The sequence below is a fragment of the Tamandua tetradactyla genome, chromosome 6 (genome assembly GCF_023851605.1).
Source record: "Tamandua tetradactyla isolate mTamTet1 chromosome 6, mTamTet1.pri, whole genome shotgun sequence".
Lineage (NCBI taxonomy): Eukaryota > Metazoa > Chordata > Mammalia > Pilosa > Myrmecophagidae > Tamandua > Tamandua tetradactyla.
Genome location: NC_135332.1, coordinates 77185562 through 77208782, shown reverse-complemented (window position 1 = coordinate 77208782; position 23221 = coordinate 77185562). Strand labels below are relative to the sequence as shown.

General features: G+C 36.9%; 1 protein-coding gene across 1 annotated transcript in view; it reads left to right on the top strand.

Moving 5' to 3' along the window:
• Nucleotides 1-16152: 16152 nt before the first annotated feature.
• The window catches only part of LOC143688436 (uncharacterized), a 49100-nt gene continuing 42031 nt past the window's right edge, over nt 16153-23221 (top strand). Inside the window, 1 exon segment of the mRNA XM_077166332.1 lies at nt 16153-16241. The gene's annotated coding sequence lies outside the window, so the exon portion shown is untranslated.

Genomic DNA, 23221 nt, shown 5'->3' with positions numbered 1-23221 from the left:
CACCTATAAGAATGGCTGCCATAAAACAAACAGGACACTACAAATGTTTGAGAGGATGTGAAGAAATTGGGACACTTATGCACTGCTGATGGGAGTGTACATTGTTACAGATACTACGAAAGACAGTTTCATGGTTCCTTAGGAAATTAAATATTAAGTTGTACTATGACCCAGCAAAAACACTACTTGGTATATATCCAGAAGAGCTGAAAGCTTTGACACAAAGAGACATCTGCACATCGATGTTCATAGCAACATCATTCACAATCATCAAAAAATGTAAACAATCCAAATACCCATCAACAGATGAGTTGATTAACAAAATGTTGCCTATTTACATATGATGGAATATTATGCAGTAGTAAGATGAAATGACATCCTGGAGAACATGGCAAGATGGATGACTCTTGAGGACAAAATACTAAGTGAAGTAAGCCAGACGAAAGAGTAGATACTTTATGACTCCACTTTTACTACCATGGTAAAGATAAAATCAGAGACTTATAATGCAGAATATTGGGTACTTAGAGATACATAGAAGCTAGAGATGGGTGATTGGTTAGCTAATGAGGTTAAATTCAAATGTAAAGGAATAGATAGAAGGGACAGAAGTTCTCTGCTGGGTCTTTAAGAAGGTGAACATGATTAAAAGTGGTTGTTTAGACACATATGACCCACTGATTAACCCTAGAAATTAAATAAATTATTTCAAGAACTATAGCAAAGGTATGATTCATGTACAAGGAGTATTAAGTCCAGGGTACAGGGGTAAATTGTTATTGCATGCTGTGGGCTTTATTAAACATCAGCTGTGCCACAGCAACAGCAGTGGTAAATAATGGAGGAAAGGACAAAAGTTAAGAGGAGGTCTAGGTATTCTATTTGGTGAGAGTGTGTTTATTGATTATCTTCTTCTTGTGAAGAATGAAATTATCTAAAATTGAGAGTGTTGATGGACCATATACTTTAGAGATTATACATGATGCCTAATGAATGCAGGTGACTGAAAGATGCAATACTGAGAAGTAGATTAGTGAATCATGGTGTAGACATATGATACAATATTATGCTGATATGAAAAGGATTGCGGTTATGAGGATTTAAATGATATGAATGAACTTGTGGGACATTTGGGGACACAAAATAAGCCAAAAATAAAAAACAATTATTGTGTAGTCTCCTTTAGAAAGGCTTAAAAGAAATGGGGGCCTGGATTGTAAGCTCTTCTAGCAGACATATTTAGTCTAGAATGTTGATTATTATTTCTGGATTTTAGAGAATGTTTTATATATCTAAAACCTGATATTTAGAAATAAAAATGAAGCTGATCTGGTTAGGATTGAGGTAATTCAGAATACAGGGGTAAGGAAGACATTGTCTATATTTTAGAACCACACCTACTCTTTGGGACCAAAGGATAAAAAGTTTGTTTTGCCTGGAACCAAAAATTTCTGTAGCAAATAATATAACTTAACTATATGAATTTGAACAGCTGAAACACAGGGAGTGCAGAATAAGAATGAGTCCTTAATCCTGTATATCTTTATGTAATGCCTTGCTATATGCTAGAATACATTAAGGAGATAACAAAAAAAGTATTGGCTAAGTTCCTTGAGGGACAAGAGAAAAAATATGGAACTATTAAACTTTATGATTAAGGAATCCTCTGAAACCTTAGGGACACCCAAATCAATAGGCCAAGTCCTTGATCTTGAGGCTTACTTTTGTGAACCTTATGTAGGGAGCAGAGAAGCTTAGCCTATCAATAAGCATACTGAGTAACTTCTGGGGGAGCTATTTTGTTACTCATATGTTGCCTCACTCTCTCTAAGCCCAACTATCTAAGTGAAATCTTTGCTCTCTCCCCTATGTGGGACATGACTTCCAGGGTGAAAATATCCCTGACAGTGTGGAAAATGATTCCCAGGAGTGAGTCTGGCCCTGGCACTGTAAGACCAACAATTCCATACTGACCAAAAAGGGGAAAAGAAGTGTAACTAATAAAGTGTTAGTGGGTGAGAGAGTTTATTTTTTTGGAATCAAAAGGTTATTCTGGAGATTACTCTCATGCAAGCTTCAGTTAAACATTGCTACTTTTCATATCTTGACAACCCCAAACCAAAACCATTGCTACTAATCCTAAAGAACAAAATGGTCAATATATAAGATTCTACAAAGACCCATCCTGATAGAGGTGGGCAACCTCTATCAGGATAGCTAGCTTCAACAAAATATCCTCCTATTGTGGCAGTGTAAGAGGATGTGACCAGTCCTTTTACCAAGAAATCATGAAAATCTGTTACAGCTAAGAGGATGTAAATGCAAATAGCAGTGAGTGAGACCAGTATTGGTGAAGTCAATACCTGATCCCTTTGTAGCATGGAATGTTTCTGATGGAAAAGGATTGAAAGGCTCACAGGAGATAGGTAATTCATTTATTTGTGAAGTTCTAAGGTATGATCTTCTGCCAAGATTGCTTTAAGAATTAATGAGCCTAGGGACTTCCTGGAAGATGGCGGCTTAGTAAGACGCGCGGATCTTAGTTTCTTCTCCAGGACAGCTACTAGGGGAGTAGAAACGATACAGAAAGCGCCCAAAGCCACAACAGAGATAAAAAAACACAGCGTACCCCATCCTGGAACTGCTGGCTGGCTGAGAGAAGCAGCTCGGGTGAGATCGCCGAGGCGCGTGGACCTCACCGGGCGGGGTGGCAAGCGGCCGGAGTTACTCCCTTCCCCCTTCCCGGGCCGGCTGGGAGAATTGGAGAGGCGGTCCCCTGAAACCAAGGCAGCTGGCACCCACACCATGCGCAGCCCCCCGGACCAACTGAGAGAATTGGATCGGAAATCCCTAGGCTGCGGAGAACGGTGACGGGTGGGGGAGGCCCCTTCCAAACCCGTGACTCCCGGGGAACGTGCACTCTCTCGGGTGGGCCGCTGCCGCTGGCGCCCTCCTGTCACGCTTGTTGCCCAGGGCCGACTAGGAAATTCGGACGGGCTCTTTCCGTGGCTGCAGCGACCAGCAATCACCGCTGCATTCGGACCCCGGGCCGGCTCAAGCCGCTTCGGCTAGCGAATCCCCCGGACGGCGAGAGTTTTCCAAAGTTTAAGGTCCCACAGCACCTTTTACTGGTGGGACCTGCACACAAACGTGTGCCACGAGCGCCACCTACTGGGCAGGATAAGAAAAACAGAACCCAGAGATTTCACAGAAAAATCTTCCAAACTTTTGGATCCAATACCCAGGGAAATCTGTTTAAATGCGCAGACGCCAAAAGAAGATAACGGATCACGCTCAAATAATTGAAAATATGGCCCAGTAAAAGGAACAAACCAATAGTTCAAATGAGATACAGGAGCTGAGACAACTAATGCTAAATATACGAACAGAAATGGAAAACCTCTTCAAAAACGAAATCGATAAATTGAGGGAGGACATGAAGAAGACATGGGCTGAACATAAAGAAGAAATAGAAAAACTGAAAAAACAAATCACAGAACTTATGGAAGTGAAGGACAAAGTAGAAAAGATAGACAAAACAATGGATACCTACAATGATAGATTCAAAGAGACAGAAGATAGAATTAGTGATTTGGAGGATGGAACATCTGAATTCCAAAAAGAAACAGAAACTATCGGGAAAAAAATGGAAAAATTTGAATAGGGTATCAGGGAACTCAAGGACAATATGAACCGCACAAATATACATGTTGTGGGTGTCCCAGAAGGAGAAGAGAAGGGAAAAGGAGGAGAAAAACTAATGGAAGAAATTTTCACTGAAAATTTCCCAACTCTTATGAAAGACCTAAAATTACACATCCAAGAAGTGCAGCGCACCCCAAAGAGATTAGACCCAAATAGGCGTTCTCCAAGACACTTACTAGTTAGAATGTCAGAGGTCAAAGAGAAAGAGAGGATCTTGAAAGCAGCAAGAGAAAAACAATCCATCACATACAAGGGAAACCCAATAAGACTATGTGTAGATTTCTCAGCAGAAACCATGGAGGCTAGAAGACAGTGGGATGATATATTTAAATTACTAAAAGAGAAAAACTGCCAACCAAGACTCCTATATCCAGCAAAATTGTCCTTCAAAAATGAGGGAGAAATTAAAACATTCTCAGACAAAAAGTCACTGAGAGAATTTGTGACCAAGAGACCAGCTCTGCAAGAAATACTAAAGGGAACACTAGAGTCAGAACCGAAAAGACAGAAGAGAGAGGTATGGAGAAGAGTGTAGAAAGAAGGAAAGTCAGATATGATATATATAATACAAAAGGCAAAATGGCAGAGGAAAATATTATCCAAACAGTAATAACACTAAATGTTAATGGACTGAATTCCCCAATCAAAAGACATAGATTGGAAGAATGGATTAAAAAACAGGATCCTTCTATATGCTGTCTACAGGAAACACATCTTAGACCCAAAGATGAACATAGGTTGAAAGTGAAAGGTTGGGAAAAGATATTTCATGCAAATAACAACCAGAAAATAGCAGGAGTGGCTATACTAATATCCAACAAGTTAGACTTCAAATGTAAAACAGTTAAAAGAGACAAAGAAGGACACTATATACTAATAAAAGGAACAATTAAACAAGAAGACATAACAATCATAAATATTTATGCACCGAACCAGAATGCCCCAAAATACGTGAGGAATACACTGCAAACACTGAAAAGGGAAATAGACACAAATATCATAATAGTTGGAGACTTCAATTCCCCACTCTCATCAATGGACAGAACATCTAGACAGAGGATCAATAAAGAAATAGAGAATCTGAATATTACTATAAAGGAGCTAGACTTAACAGATATTTATAGGACATTACATCCCACAACAGCAGGATACACCTTTTTCTCAAGTGCGCATGGATCATTCTCAAAGATAGACCATATGCTGGGTCACAAAGCAAGTCTTAACAAATTTAAAAAGATTGAAATCATACACAACACTTTCTCGGATCATAAAGGAATGAAGTTGGAAATCAATAATAGGCGGAATGCCAGAAAATTCACAAATACCTGGAGGCTCAACAACACACTCTTAAACAACGAGTGGGTCAAAGAAGAAATTGCAAGAGAAATTAGTAAATACCTTGAGGCAAATGAAAATGAAAACACAACATATCAAAACTTATGGGATGCAGCAAAGGCAGTGCTAAGAGGGAAATTTATTGCCCTAAATGCCTATATCAGAAAAGAAGAAAAGGCAAAAATGCAGGAATTAACTGTTCAATTGGAAGAACTGGAGAAAGAACAGCAAACTAATCCCAAAGCAAGCAAAAGGAAAGAAATAACAAAGATCAGAGCAGAAATAAATGAAATTGAAAATATGAAAACAGTAGAGAAAATCAATAAGACCAGAAGTTGGTTCTATGAGAAAATCAATAAGATTGATGGGCCCCTATCAAGATTGACAAAAAGAAGAAGAGAGAGGATGCAAATAAATAAGATCAGAAATGGAAGAGGAGACATAACTACTGACCTCACAGAAATAAAGGAGGTAATAACAGGATACTATGAACAACTTTACGCTAATAAATACAACAATTTAGAGGAAATGGACGGGTTCCTGGAAAGACATGAACAACCAACTTTGACTCAAGAAGACATAGATGACCTCAACAAACCAATCACAAGTAAAGAAATTGAATTAGTCATTCAAAAGCTTCCTAAAAAGAAAAGTCCAGGACCAGATGGCTTCATAGGTGAATTCTACCAAACGTTCCAGAAAGAATTAGTACCAATTCTCCTCAAACTCTTCAAAAAAATCGAAGTGGAGGGAAAACTACCTAATTCATTCTATGAAGCCAACATCACCCTCATACCAAAACCAGGCAAAGATATTACAAAAAAAGAAAACTACAGACCAATCTCTCTAATGAATACAGATGCAAAAATCCTCAATAAAATTCTAGCAAATCGTATCCAACAACACATTAAAAGAATTATACATCATGACCAAGTAGGATTCATCCCAGGTATGCAAGGATGGTTCAACATAAGGAAATCAATTAATGTAATACACCATATCAACAAATCAAAGCAGAAAAATCACATGATCATCTCAATTGATGCAGAGAAGGCATTCGACAAGATTCAACATCCTTTCCTGTTGAAAACACTTCAAAAGATAGGAATACAAGGGAACTTCCTTAAAATGATAGAGGGAATATATGAAAAACCCACAGCTAATATCATCCTCAATGGGGAAAAATTGAAAACTTTCCCCCTAAGATCAGGAACAAGACAAGGATGTCCACTATCACCACTATTATTCAACATTGTGTTGGAGGTTCTAGCCAGAGCAATTAGACAAGAAAAAGAAATACAAGGCATCAAAATTGGAAAGGAAGAAGTAAAACTATCACTGTTTGCAGACGATATGATACTATATGTCGAAAACCCAGAAAAATCCACAACAAAACTACTAGAGCTAATAAATGAGTACAGCAAAGTAGCAGGTTACAAGATCAACATTCAAAAATCTGTAGCATTTCTATACACTAGTAATGAACAAGCTGAGGGGGAAATCAAGAAACGAATCCCATTTACAATTGCAACTAAAAGAATAAAATACCTAGGAATAAATTTAACTAAAGAGACAAAAAACCTATATAAAGAAAACTGCAAAAAACTGCTAAAAGAAATCACAGAAGACCTAAATAGATGGAAGGGCATACCGTGTTCATGGATTGGAAGACTAAATATAGTTAAGATGTCAATCCTACCTAAATTGATTTACAGATTCAATGCAATACCAATCAAAATCTCAACAACTTATTTTTCAGAAATAGAAAAACCAATAAGCAAATTTATCTGGAAGGGCAGGGTGCCCCGAATTGCTAAAAACATCTTGAGGAAAAAAAACGAAGCTGGAGGTCTCGCGCTGCCTGACTTTAAGGCATATTATGAAGCCACAGTGGTCAAAACAGCATGGTATTGGCAGAAAGATAGATATATCGACCAATGGAATCGAATAGAGTGCTCAGATATAGACCCTCTCATCTATGGACATTTGATCTTTGATAAGGCAGTCAAGCCAACTCACCTGGGACAGAGCAGTCTCTTCAATAAATGGTGCCTAGAGAACTGGATATCCATATGCAAAAGAATGAAAGAAGACCCATCTCTCACACCCTATACAAAAGTTAACTCAAAATGGATCAAAGATCTAAACATTAGGTCTAAGACCATAAAACAGTTAGAGGAAAATGTTGGGAGATATCTTATGGATCTTACAACTGGAGGCGGTTTTATGGATCTTAAACCTAAAGCAAGAGCACTGAAGAAGGAAATAAATAAATGGGAGCTCCTCAAAATTAAACACTTTTGTGCATCAAAGAACTTCATCAAGAAAGTAGAAAGACAGCCTACACAATGGGAGACAATATTTGGAAATGATATATCAGATAAATGTCTAGTATCCAGAATTTATAAAGAGATTGTTCATCTCAACAACAAAAAGACAGCCAACCCAATTACAAAATGGGAAAAAGACTTGAACAGACACCTCTCAGAAGAGGAAATACAAATGGCCAAAAGGCACATGAAGAGATGCTCAATGTCCCTGGCCATTAGAGAAATGCAAATCAAAACCACAATGAGATATCATCTCACACCCACCAGAATGGCCATTATCAACAAAACAGAAAATGACAAGTGCTGGAGAGGATGCGGAGAAAGAGGCACACTTATCCACTGTTGGTGGGAATGTCAAATGGTGCAACCACTGTGGAAGGCAGTTTGGCGGTTCCTCAAAAAGCTGAATATAGAATTGCCATACGACCCAGCAATACCATTGCTGGGAATCTACTCAAAGGACTTAAGGGCAAAGACACAAACGGACATTTGCACACCAATGTTTATAGCAGCGTTATTTACAATTGCAAAGAGATGGAAACAGCCAAAATCTCCATCAACAGAAGAGTGTCTAAACAAACTGTGGTATATACATACGATGGAATACTATGCAGCTTTAAGACAGGATAAACTTATGAAGCATGTAATAACATGGATGGACCTAGAGAACATTATGCTGAGTGAGTCTAGCCAAAAACTAAAGGACAAATACTGTATGGTCCCACTGATGTGAACAGACATTCGAGAATAAATTTGGAATATGTCCTTGATAACAGAGTCCAGCAGGAGGTAGAAACAGGGTAAGATAATGGCCAATTGGAGTTGAAGGGATACAGATGGTGTAACAGGACTAGATAAAAAAACTCAAAATGGACAGCACAATAATACCTAATTGTAAAGTAATCATGTTAAAACACTGAATGAAGCTGCATCTGAGCTATAGGTTTTTGTTTTGTTTTGTTTTGTTTTGATTTTACTATTATTACTTTTATTTTTTTCTCTATATTAACATTCTATATCTTTTTCGGTTATGTTGCTAGTTCTTCTAAACCAATGCAAATGTACTAAGAAATGATGATCATGCATCTATGTGATGATGTTAAGAATTAATGATTGCATATGTAGAATGGTATGATCTCTAAATGTTGGGTTAATTTCTTTTTTTCCGTTAATTAAAAAAAAAGAGAGAAGGGATAATTGGAGCGGAAGGGATACAGACTGTACAACGGGACTGGATATAAAAACTCAGAAATGGACAGCACAATACTACCCAATTGTAATGCAATTATGTTAAAACACTGAATGAAGCTGCATGTGAGGTATAGGTTTTTTGTTTTTGTTTTTTTTGTTTTTTTTCTTTCTGTTATTGTTTTAATTCTTATTCTGTTGTCTTTTTATTTCTTTTTCTAAATCGATGCAAATGTACTAAGAAATGATGAACATGCAACTATGTGATGTTATTAAGAAGTACTGATTGTACATGTAGATTGGAATGATTTCTAATTGTTTTGTTAATTCTTTTTTTAATCAATAAAAAAATATATATATAATCCTAAAAAAAAAAAAGAATTAATGAGCCTAGTAACAAACTAACATTTAAGTGAAATGTCATGACCTGTTCTAAGCATTTTACAATATTAGTGCTTTTTTTTTTTGCTTTTTTTCTGGGGGGTGTTGCATGCGCTAGGACTTGAACCTGAGTCTCCCACATGAAAGAGAGCATTCTACCACTGAAAAACACATACACCTCAAATATTACTTTTCTTATAAATTCTCTGAGCTGGGCACCATTACAATCAATCCACTTTCTGAAGAGGAAATGGAGAGACAGATGGGATAAGAAGTTGCCCAAATGGGCCATCTAAGAACGGACAGACCTGGCATTGAAATCAAGGTAATGCAGATGATATCACTGAGTTGTGAAACACAATGCCAGGGAAAGCCTTCCCAGCTATTCCCAGGAGGACCCTTGTAAGAAAGTTCCAGGCATGACTTGGGTGGTCCAGCTATCTTCAGTTACACTTGGAGGCTGACTATTTCAAATCCCTCTGTAACATCAATAAAAGAGATCTTGTATATATTCTTTATCTTATAGAGGTAAATATTCCTGTTATACAAATTCTTCACACACTTTGGTTTCAAAATACTTATACATATGCTTATTTATGCACATATATTTATACATTTATTTATTTTTAATTGATTTACACATGAAATAAACACATATGTATATACAAATGCATACATAGAATATACAGTAATTTTTTCCCCAATTTTCAACATAATTGTTCTGTGCCAGTGTTCTGCTAAATGAACTACAAAGTTCAAATTTCAAGAACCATCTTGAGACCTCAAGCCAAGAGGAAGTGCACAGAGCTGGTCTCTGAGTTAGTCTGAAAATATGTCACTTCATGGTTAGCCAACTTCTAAGAGGCTCAGGTCTGAGAAAATCAGTGGCATCTTGAAAATGTACTCATATTGTACATTCAACACATTTTTTGCCTTATGGTGCACATAAGTGTTCCTATTTTGGAAAATAGAAATATCTTTGGACTAATCTGTCCTTTCTTTCTCTTATTTTCTGATTTAAAAATGTGACATTTGTGCGTATGATACCATATCTAGATCCTATCTTCCCTGACTTCTTACTCAGTGATCTGCAGAGAACCTAGCTTTGTAGCAACCACTCTGGATTTTTTTGAGGGCCTTTCAGGCATCCCACATTTCAGATAATAGGGTCTCTACATTTTGCCACCTTCAATTCTCCACTTCCCACATCAGCATCCCAAGCACTTTTGTCCAACTCATAATGTAAAGATCTGTAAGTAGAGGTATATAGGAAGCCTTTCCCAGAATGTTTGATTAAAAATATTAGAGGACATGAAAACACTCAACAGTTGAGAAATCTAGTCCCTCATTTATTCTACTGTGAAAACTCTACCCAACCACTAGGTATAGAAAGACATTTTATTTTTTGTTCTCCATGGTAGTAGTCAAGTCAAAGTTCCGCTATCACATTATCTTGGTAACCTGGAGTTCATGGTTAAAAGTCAGGATTGAGGGATGGGGATCAAAGCAGAGGGGAATGTGGATTTTACCTGTCAGCCATGTGCTATGGACTTAGCAAACTCCTGCTGCAACACTGCTATACCTATAGATTTTGATAATTAATCTTCAGGTTAAATGGTGCATTCTTACTATCCCAGGTGCTTCCCATTGGAAATAACTTAATTTCACACATCAACAGTAGATGCACAGAGAAGTTATTTCATTTGCCTGGTCAATATTGCAAAGAAGAAGGTGGAAAGATATGGATGAACCACACACATCATAACTCTGATGTATGAATTGTGGCACAATATATCAAAGGGAGACTCGTAAGGCAAATTTTTACCCTGACACTTCTTCACAGAGTTTTTCAAACTCAGCATAGACCATACAAGAGTTAAAAGAGAGCACATGTACTATTCTGAACCATCTAATTGGTTCCCACCTAAACCTCCTAGTAGTCCTATGAGTCAGGTTCTGTTTACCTTCTCTTTATATATGGATGGTGACAGATGCAGAGAAAGCTACTAACATGGTCCAGATCCAGTATCAGGATGAGACCCACAGTGTGACACTTGATTACACCTTGAAGGACTACAATGAGTTTGAGGTGGATCAGATACTATGATATAAGTCATTTTAGGAACCTCATTTTTTCTCAGCATAAAATAAGCTTTGCACTTATAACTGTTCATAATTCACTTCCTTGGGACAGTGTTTCCAAAGGATAATAGCAGCAAACATAGTAAATTTGCAAGAATGAAAAAAGAGATTTTTTTTACTTATAGCATGAAATCTCTCCAACCTCCATTCCAGTGGGCACCTGGCAGAGATTCCACGGTGCAAGAAAATTGTTTAACTTTCACACAATATGGTGCAAAAAAGTGCTGCAGAACAACTCAGGCTGCAGACAGGGAAAGAGAGTGCCTCTGATACAAGCCTAAAATGGTACCAAAAAGTAGAAACCAGTTTAAATAAATAATGGTCAGGGTCATTGAAATGTAAAACGTAACCAAAAGGGTGAATTAGACTACTCATATAGGCTGTAAGTTTTGGAATATCCAATTAGCTGAGAAATAGGAGAGGGGACTGTGTGTAAAGCATAGGATCTAAATACCTGTGGTATTCTATTGTTTAGCACGCTGCCCACTAGTCTTTGGGGCTTGCCTGTTCTTGCAAGAACATGAATACATTCTTTTCTTCTCCACAATTGGGTGAGCACTTATTCTCCTTCAAGTACCATACTCTTTCCAACAATTTGGGGGTCCAAGCCCAACTGATTAAGCAATCACATACTCTGCCATGGGGTCCTACCTCTGGCAGCCAGAAGAACCTGAGACCAGATGCTTAGATACACCAGTGTGAAAAATAAAGGGGGAATATCCACTTCACAGTATCCAGGTAACTCTTTGCACAGACTAAGGTAAGAAAAATGCATGTGGTCTCCCCAGTGTTCCCCAAGTTTACATTCTGATAGAGGTGGGTCAATGTGTAGGCCCTTGGAAAGGGTGGGACTGCCACTTTCTGATGTACTAAGGATAAATGATTCTTAGATTTTGAAGTCTACTGGAGTTTGCCCTGTGGGTTTTTCAAGGCTGCTTGGGTCTGGTAACCCCTGTGTTTTTTCCAATTTCTCCTTATGGGAGAAATGGAAATATGTATCTTATGGCTGTCCCTCCTTTGTATATTGACAACAGATTACTTTTTCTGAATTTTTCAGGTCCAGAATCAGAAGAGGGTTTTGTGTTAGGGCAGACCATGCATGTAGCTGACTCTGCAAAGGATCCCTTCCAAAAAAATTATAAACTGGCTTTGTCCTGTACTCTGTCAGCCCATGGGAACCTTGTCTTGCCAGATCAGACTCCACCTCTTGAATTTGCTGCCTATGAAAACCAACTTGGCAGTTAGGTCCTCATCAAATTGTGGAAAGCATCAAAACTCCAACTGGCCTGGGAATGATGTTGATAACTGAATGACCATCTGGGTGGCAGAGAAAGTCTGGACTCACTACAATAAAGTGAAAGGACCAATACCTAACCAGATGATAAGTATCCAATAACACAGTCTGACTCCTGGGAAATAACTCCAACTTTGAACCCTTTTAAATCACGTTAAAGAGACAATAGTTCGGAGAGTAAAAGTTTTTATTTTTCTTAATTTGGGGTTTGGATTTTGTTCTTTAATCTAACATAGTTAATAGTGACCCTGGCCAAAGTAAAATCTTACCCAGGGAAGACAGATGAGGGATCTGGGGCCCAATTTAAAAATGAGAAACAGCCATAATGTTCCAAATTGGGAATGTAATAAGCCATGCCAAATGAGTAATTTATGTAACTGAAGTTTAAATCCCCATACTACACAGTTTGTTGAAACATAATCTCTGCAAAGTTACCAGGAAGGAGGTGGAACAAAGGGGTTTCAGCAAAGGCTTTATTTCAGGGGAAAACAGAGCCACCCAGACAGCATTTCAAGAGAAAGAGAAAGATAGTTGCACCAAGATGGTGGATAGGGATAGGTTTTTAAAGTTTAAGGTTTAAAAGTTGGGGGCAAGGGTTAGGCAAAAGTCCCTTTCAGATAGTTTTCAGAAATAGGGGGCCAAGTTTGGAGATGGGAGCTTTCCATTGGTAAAGTTTAAAATTCCAGCACTGCCTTAGGCATGCAGGGTTATAAATGCTGGAAGCCAAATAACAAATGAGGGGAGTTTACCCAAGAATTCCTTTGCTGGAGAGTGGAGGCTGAATAATGAGAAATAACTGATGGAAAACAGCTTATTGTGGTTGAAGGAGATGCTGGGCTGTGGGCGTTTGGTGTAAGAGAGGCTTTCTAAAATATTTACCAGGGTAGCTTACATCCTGGTGGAAGGGATCCTATCTTCCAGGCCTAACATTTGATGCTTGACAAATAATATATTGCAGAGACTTAGCAAATCAATGTCAATTGGGTGGAAAAAACAAATACTAGTGTCCAGATCCAGTAGGGGGTTGTTACAGTCAAGCCTCTCATTGCCCATCCTGGAATGATGTATGATGGACTACCCAATTTCAAGGATGAAATGTGAACATGAAAGTAATTTCACAGACCTAAAGGCAGTGTAACCTCGTGATTACCATCAAGAAAGCAAACAAACATCTAGCAGGAGGGTGCAGCAGAAATGCAATAATAGTTAACCGAATATATGGGATGGGGGCAAACCTCATGGAAACCCCCGTCTAGAAAGGTTCAGGATGCAAGTTCTTTCCCTAGCCAATAACTCCCCCTCCAATTAACTCTTCAATAGTGCCTAAGGGCTCAGCTAAAATTTAGTTTACCAAATACAGAATAATTCCAAAGTTGTCAGGGCAGAAAGAACAGAAAACTTGGAGCAAGCCATAAGTGTAGGGATAGGATGCAAAATGCAAATGCCTGGGTGGAATGGATCATATATCCAGCCCAGAGTCTAAACAAAAGCAACTGTTATGTGTGTGCAACAGGCCATCCCACCACTCTTGTTGTGCCCTTTCCAAAGGGTATGGAGGAACCCAAAAGGAGTCCAAGTGCATGATACTTTGTCTGAATACTACTCCTGTCAAAAATTGAAGTACATTGTTCTCCCTTTTCCCTCTAATCAGGGAAGGAAAAGTCAAGGTCATACTGGCTTCTTGCCTCAGTGAAGGAAATCACTCTGCCTGTCTCTCTAGATGGGAAGAAGGGCTCCAGGTCCTTGGGAACATGGCCTCATGTATCCAAGCATGGGATGTGACTGAGGACAGTAATAGCAATTTCTCCAGGTTAACCACACCACAAGCAGGCCTTTGGTGGTATTGTGAAAAGGACATCATCCAACCTGTTTTTCCAAACTTTGATTTGTTAAGTCTGAGAAGGAACTGTCCTCTGGTCCAATTGGCCATTCTATTCACCCTGACATTTTAAATGGAGGAGGATTCAGTTAATTTAAAAAGTATAGGGGCTCCGAGGGAAATCTCAAATGAGTTTAAGGTCAGAAATTAAGTAGCTGAAGAATTTAAATCATTCTTATTTTGGTGCTCACCATCAACAAAAATGTAGATTGGATTAATCAAATTAATTACTAAGTATGCAATTGAAGGAAGATCAGAAGAGTTGTATTTTACTAGCCAAATGACATGGAAAAATAATATGGCCCCAGACATGATATGATCTGAGAAGGAAGGCAAAAGCTTTATGGCCAGGGGGTAGTTATATATTTATTCCCAAATAATTCAGCCCCAAATAGAACACTTAGCAAAGTTCTACAAGTCTGAGGGTCTTATCTAAAGAATTGGCAAACAATCCAGGCACACATGACCCCCTCATGGGTTGTTTAAAAAAAGACCAGTCTAGGAAATGGAAAGGGGTGGCACTATCCATGTTACCTTCTTTAATCATCCTAGCTGGGTTACTCATAGCACTTGAGTGCTTCATTATCCCATGTGCCTGAAGATTATTTCAGAGACTCATTGAGACTGCCTTAACCAAGCAAATGTCTGTCCAGTACAATTTCCTTAAAAAAGAAAATCCCCATAATGAAAATTGTGAAAATGTTCTTATCAGATTTGAAGAAAGAATAAAATGTATAAACTTAAAAAGTTCTAAAAGAAAGAGGGGGGATTTGTAAGAAAATTAAATTTAGCTTTCACACAAGATGGTACAAAAAAGGGCTGCAGAACAACTCAGGGAGCAGGGAAAGAGAGCATCTCTGATGTAAGCCTAGAATTGGCACCCAAAAAAGTAGAGAAAAGTTTAATTAAATAATGGCCAGGGTCATTGAAATGTAAGGAGTAATAAAAAGTGGGAACCTTATGCAGGAAATTTGGTTAGACTATCTGCATAGATTGTAACTTCTGAAATATCCAATCAGTGGAGAAATAGGAGAGGGGTCTGCATGCTAAGCTTAGGATATAAATACCCGTGGCATCCAATTCTTTGGAGCACCGGCCGCCATTTTTTGGTTGGGCACACATTCTGGCAAGATTGTGAATAAATTGTTTTTCTTCACAATTAGGTGAGTGCTTATTCTCTTTCAAGTATTGTATACTTTCTAACACATGAGTCAGGTTCCAAGGAGTAAGCTGTGGAGGAGAGCCTTCAGTCACCCCTCCTTATGACTTAAGCATCCACCTGGTAAACTTTTTTGACCCATGCAACTCTGTGTACCCTGAGCTGAGAACATGGGATTGGGCCTGCCATGCTTCCAGGTGTCAATGAGATAATGGGCAGGTCACCGAATTCGACGTCCAACAACTTCAACAAAACTGGGGATATCTCTTAACTGGACAGGGCAGAAAGTTGGTGCAATGGAGGTAGGAAGGACTCTGGCTAAGTTGGACCAGCAGAGAGCCCCATGGGAGGTCACAGATACATTTTGTCATGCACCAGGAGTTTTGTCCTGGACTTGTGCAGACAGGTGGGGGTGGGGACAAAGGTGTGATGTGAACAGGAGTAAGGACATAGAGGGGACTCCAGAGCTCTTGCTCTTTCTTCAGGTCCTTCTTTGTGAACTTTCAATATTGACTGTGCTGAGATGTTCATTTCACCCAGGCTCAGTCTCTGGACATTGAACTATCTGAATACAGTCTCAGCTATTTAGTCATTGAGGGAGTAGGCACATTTTCACAATGAAGCAGTGCCCAAAACTTACTGCGCTGTGGACCACCGGCCAGCAGAGGGAACACGAAAACACTTTTTCTGACCAAACCATGCAGGAAACACCTCCTGGCTCATTTCCTCCACTAGGCGCCACAACCACAGGAAGGACAGGCAATTTCTTCCTGTAGGACCCACGGAGGAGGCGCCCATAGCTCGTGGAGTACTTGGGCCGCGTGCAATGTGAGTAAATAGCTTCTTGTTCATGCCTGAGACTGAGCAAGGGACTTTGTTGCTGTTCTCTGAGATTTATTTATAAATAGCAAGCACAGAATCTCCATTTTATGCACTCTTTTCATGTAGTTCATTCTCTACTTTCTTAACAAGAGGTATATTAGCAAAGCGCCTGCTCATCGGGAGTTTTGCCAGGTCAGAAACTGGGATTATTTCATGGAATCTACTCTTTCTAGTGACAATCCTAATAGAGATACACAGAGAGGGGGAAATCATTCTAAAATACTGAAATTGACATGTAAAATGTACCAACCTTCCAGTGGAGTAGTTGAGGGACAAGCTGAGCCACATTTCAGAGTCCGAAGTGAAAAGGAAAATGGTATATGCCTTTGTTATTTACTTTTTTGTTTAATTTTTCCTGCAAAAATTACGTAGTTGAAAAAATGTTGAAGAGTTTACCAGTAGGGTAATACAACTCCCAATATTAATGTTAAATGTTATTTACCCCAAATTCCATTATTCATAATAATTTTACTTTCATGGTTTTAATAAAAACAAACTTTTGAGTAAAGTTTTTGAAATATGCTTTAAAATTTTTTCTGTTTTCAAATGCTACATTTTTCAATTTCTTTTGACTAAGTAATGATCTTAAGTTGCTTTTAAGTTTAGTTCACTAAAATATTTTAGTTTTATTGTGACTGATACTATACTATTTATAAAGGTAGGTCGACAGAGGTGATAATTGCAAAGAATGAGAATGACCTAAATGTCCCTGAACTGTACACTTTAAATTGCTTATTTGCCATGTGAATTTAACATATATGCAGATTTCAAGTGTGGATATGCTTGCCTTGAGTAAAATTCATGCATGAACAGAAATTAGTTTTTGATACTCAAGACACTATTGTGATTTTCAATACCTAGTATTGCATACTGTTTAAATCTACTTAAGATGAAATTTGTGCAGCACTTAAATTATCAGTTTATTGAAGAGCCATGTCAGAGGCTGTTTTTTGTTTGTGTGTTTGTTCTTGTATTTTGTCATTCAGATGTGTTCACTGAAACTAAATTTCTCCTGTAGAAAATTTAAACTCTGAATCGGCACTTAGTTTAATTTTGTATATTTCCTTGGAAAGATAAAATCAGTAAGTCTACAATCTCATCATTTTGTATATGCCTATTTCTTGTAACTGTCACTATTTTAAAAGGTTATGAATCATTTGCAATTTTTTTCTCTTTCTCTACTTTGAAATTTGAAAATATATTTATGTCTAGTTAATTTTTTTTTCTAATGATATACACTGAAGGTGGGATATGTCTAAGAACCATCCACCTATGTATATTCTTTGGATTTTTGTTCAGACTTATTAACTAATTACTCTTGATGCAGTATATCATCTCAGACTAATAAGTCTCAAAAATGTTTGTAATCAACTTTTCATCAAGAATCACTTCCCTAATTACATGTGTTACCCTCCCAGCTTGGCATATAAAAAGTAGACATTTGCTAGCCCGTGGCACTTCCCCACCTTGCAAATCACTGATGTGATCAAGTCACAATCTCATTCCCCTAATATCTACCAAAAGTCACTAATATGTATCAAAAGAATGCAAAGGTGGGTATGTGTGTGAGTGTAGTTCAGTGGTAGAATTCTTGCCTGCATGCAGGAATCCTGTGTTTGATTCCTGGTCCTTGCACTTCCCAAATAAACAAACAAGCAAGCAAACAAATGGGAAACCAAGCCAAACAAAAAAGTTCAACAAATGGTGCTGCTATAAAGGGATACTCACATGGGAAAGAATGAAATGTGACCCCTGCCATACTGCATACAAAGAAGTAAAAAAGACTACTGAAGTGGAAAGAGGTAGATAATCCTGAGAAGCACACATACATTGAAAGGTGAAAAAACCCAAGTGCATATATATAACTAAAATCTGATCCACCTCCTGAAAGCTTAGTGAGCAAAAAAATTCTGGAGTAGCACATCCCTGGTTTAGAGAATGGATTTATATAATATATGGTTTTCTCCATGTCTTTCAATGTGAGTTAAAATACAGTCAGTCTCCAAAATATGCAGCAAGGGAAGGACTTTTTGTGTGAAACTGAAATGCAAACACCTCACTATTTCCACAAAGAGTGCAAATCATTCATGACCCCAATGACACGCTGTGATTATTATAATAATGACACATTTACTATGCAATAACATCCAAACTCTTAAAAGTCTGATTGCTTCAAAAATTTGGATGAATTGCATTTAGGCAGATTTGAGTACTTTAGTGCCATAAGAGTTAAATGAATGTTTTATTTTTATTTCACAAAATTGCAGAATCTTTCATTTTCATATCTGTATTATATAGGAAGATAAATTATACTGGTTTTTTGAGATGTTTTGCAACTCAGGCATTATGGAAAGAAATATAATTACAAATTTTATAATAGAAAGTCCACACTCAATATGAAGAAAGGAATAATAGCCCAAGCATCTGCTCTGGAGAAAAAATAAATGTAGGCTACTGATGACTTTTTAAAAACTAATCTTGAAATCTACCATGAAGAACATTTGATTTTGTAAACATTTCCTTTTATTTTTGCTACTAATGTCATTATTATTCAATATTGTATTGCTTCTGGCAAAGAAATGTATTAAGACTAAAAACGTTATATAATATGTGTTGGTTGTCTTTTGCCAATAATTTGTTTTCAGACATAGAAAGCACAAACTTCTAGAGCATAAAAGCAAAATGAAAATTAATCAAACAATTGGGTAAAATGGCTACATGCAAAAATAATAATAGTTTTTTTCCAAATTAGCAAGAGACTGGAGAACAACTAGCAACAACTAGAAATGGAAGTTGAAGGAAATGGTCTATTCACAATAGCAACATAAACAATAAATTTAACAAGAAAAGTCCCATGTGAAGAAAATCATAAAATACTTGAAAAACACAAACAGCATTCTGAACGAATGAAAATACATAACATGTTCTCAAAAGTCATGTGACATTGATACTCATTCCCCCAAAAAAGAGTTTATAAAGGGAATGATTTCCAATTAAGGACCTAATAGGGTTTTGGGGGATGTTAGGAGATGGACATGGGTGATTTTAAAGTAATTTATTTTGAAATAATATCAAATAATATTAAAAAATTGCAAGAGTGGGTACAGAGATTTGCTGATCCCGTTACTAAGTTTCTCCAGCTATTAGGATTTAACCATATTTGATCATGAACAAACATTTCATAAATATACTCCATTGTATTTATTGGCAAAAAAAGGCATATTCCTAAAAAAACTTCAAATCAGAAATCAGCTTTGATTCGATGCTATAAACTCACCCGCAGACCCCTTCAATTTTTATCCATTGTTTCACCCTTCTGAAACTCTCTAAAAATGTCTATTTTTCCCAGTTAATTTCAGTAGGGAAGACCTTCTGAGGTTCTGTTATTTTTACATCTTTGACAAATTTAAGGAGCACATATGACCCAACCTTCATCTGCTCAGTGTTCCCTTTTGAGATTTAGGTCCAATATTCCCAGTAGAAACCCAGCTTGAAGCTATGCTTTACTTACTGCATTCAATCAAGCATGATCAGAGATCCACTTTCCTCACAGATCAGTGATGTGACTTTAATAACCTGTTAAAATTTATTAAAGTTCTTCCATATTCCAAAACATGCTTTCCCTCTGTACTATAATGTCATTTTATGAAGATACATTTTGAGATTTTATCAATACTGTCTCCATTCATCCTCCACCCACAATAATTTCAACCCAGTCAGCCACCCTCTAATGGTTGCCATCTGGTCATATTTTCCAGTTCCAAAAGTGATCTATATTTTATTTGGCTTTCTGCCTTACAAAGGTTTGCTTGCTCACTGGCTATGTTCCAGCACTCAAACCTCATGCATTCTATTTTATTCAATGTATTCTCATCTGTTATTTATTTAATGCTTAAATTGTACCAGATTGCACTAGTGGGATCTCCTACAAGATGATTCAAATGAGACCTCAAGTAAGTCATCTTTTCTTAGTCTAGGTGAGATTCAAGAAGAGAGGATCAAATTATACTTGATTTTAATTTCCATATTGCATCCTATGATACAGGTCTTATTTCTTTCATTAAAATTTGTAGGCATCCATCTTTGAATATTTAAAATTCACCAGTGGCATTCTTAATTTTCTCTTAATGTACCCCTTTAGTCCTAATGTCAATGTATCCTAAACCTAAAGGGCTCACTTGGACACAGATATCTCATCGTGTCATTTTTCTTTAAATTTGTCAATGCATGCACTGTTCTTAGAACAAGGACTATAGGGCTTACAATTATCCTCAGACCCTGAATTCTTCTGTCACTCTTTGCCATCCATTCTACCCCAATTGCCTGCAGTCCATTCCACTCTCAATTTCTGCAAAGAACAATCTGTTGTTGCTGAGATTTTGTGCATTTTCTCATTAAACTAGTTTGTATACCAGGCAAATTTTCTTGGACTTTGCCCAGCTCAATACTTTAAATTTCACCAAAAGCACATCTGTTCTTTCCAAGAAGATTGTCCCATCCCAAAAATGATATCCTTTGATACTATGTATCAAAGATCACTTTTGGAACTGGAAAATATGACCAGATGGCAACCATTAGAGGGTGGCTGACTGGGTTGAAATGATTGTGGGTGGAGGATGAATGGAGACAGTATTGATAAAATTTCAAAATATGTCTTCATAAAATGACATTATAGTACAGAGGGAAAGCATGTTTTGGAATATGGAAGAACTTTAATAACAATAATTAATATTGACATTTTTTAACTTTAAATTATCCTTTGTAAACTAAACTTAAACACCATAGGGCAGACAATTGACTGTTTTGTTTGCCTGTGTATTTGCATTGACTAACACAGCCTTGACTCAAAGAGATTATTAATTCCTTTAAAAATGTTGCATAATAACTAAGCTAGAAAGACAAAAGGTAACATGGATTTATGGATAATATAAAAAGTAGAATATGTGACTACATAAAATACCTGCTTTTCAAAAATATGCACTTTTTTAAATAAGTGAATTTTTAAGAGTAAATATTGTAAAGTGAATAAGGTGGGTTTCTAGGAATTGGTCATCTTAACAAAGATATCTAATCTGTTGGGGCAGAAATATTTGTAGTGTTTTCTTAAAACCCGTTTTTTTCTGTGAGGTTGTTAGAAATGTCACCACTTTTGTTGCTAACTTTAATGAATTGTTTCTTCTCTCTTTTATTCTTTATCTAGCTATCAGATGTTCAAGTTAGCTGAACTTTTCACAGATCTACTTTTAGTTGTATTGATTCTGTTGTTTTTCAGTTCTCTAATTTATCTGTGATCTAATCTTTATTTCCTTCCTTCTACCAGATTTGGGGTTAGTTTGCTCTTCTTTTACTATTTCTTTAAGTTGCAAATTCGAGTATTAATTTAGAATTGTTATTATTTTTAAATACAGTTTTTTTTTGCATGGGCAGGCACCAAGAATTGAACCGAGGGCAGGTGAGAACTCGGCCACTGTGCCACTATTGCCCACCATAAATACAGGTGTTTATGCCTAAATTTCTCTATTAGCAAGATTTTCAGTGCATCCTATAAGTTATGTTGTGTATTCAATTTTGTATATCTCTAAGTGTTTTCTAATATTCCTCATGATTTCATCTGTGACCCTTTGTTTGTTTGAGCATGTCATTCAATTTCCACAAATTTGTGGAACTTCCCACTTTCCCTTTTGTTATCAATTTCTTATGTCATTTCACTCAGTCAAAAAAGTTACTTATGTTTTCAGTGTTTTTTATATAAGTTATAGGGTAACATATGATCTATTCTGTGAATGTTCCACATGGACTTCAGAAGAATGTATATTCTGCTGGAACTAGTCGGATTATAGTGTTGTTTAAGTCCTTTATTTCCTTATCAATCATCTGTCTAGTTTTTCTATTCATTTGTGAAATGGAAAATTGAACTGTCCATCTATTATAATAGAACTATCTATCATAATAGAGAGTTATATGTCCATTCAAATAGACACAGATTTATTTTTCCTCCATATATTTTGGTGCTCTGCTGTTCGCTGCATATAAGTTTGTAATTTTTACATGTTCTTGATAGGTTGACACTTTCATATATATACAAAATATAGTTCTTTGTTTTTTATAACTATGGTTGTTTTAATTTTTATCTTTTATTCTAGCATACCTATTTAATTTCTAGGTATTACTTGCATGTAGTATCTCATTACTGTTTTCCATTCCTTCATTTTCAACCTTTCTGGCCTTTGGATCTAAAGTGATTCTCTTACAGGCAATAGATGGTTGCACCAAGCTCTGTTCTAAGTAAATAATTTCTTTAAATGAAAATTTATTAAGATAAATGAGAATAGAGCATGGCATAATGAATAAAATTACTTACAATGAAAGTCATAAAACTTCCATTTTAATTGATTTCTATGTGTTTTTTTTATTATTAAATCCTCCATTATTTTGTAGTGTGCCATTTTAATTCCCTTATCATTTCACTTTTTCTTTTAATGTTACTGAAATAATTTCTAAATTACAGGGAATTCTAGTTTGCTAGCTGCCAGAATGCAATATACCAGAAACAGAATGGCATTTAGAAAGGGGAATTTAATAAGTTGCAATTTTACAGTTTTAAGGTCATGAAAATGTTCCAATTAAAGCAAGTCTATAAAAATGTCCAAATGAAGGCACAAGAGGTTACACTCACTTAAGAAAGGCTTATGAAGTTCAGGGTTTCACTCTCAACTGGAAAGGCACATGGTGAACATGGCAATGCTGCTTGCTTTCTCTCCAGGCTTCTTGTTTCATGAAGCTCTCTTGGGGGCATTTTTCTTTTTCATTTCCAAATGTCTCTGGCTTGTGGTTCTTTTGTGGTTCTGTGGCTCTCTCCTTGTTCACCACTTTCCTCAAAATGCTTTCTCTTTTATAGAATTCTAGTAAACTGACCCACCTGGAAT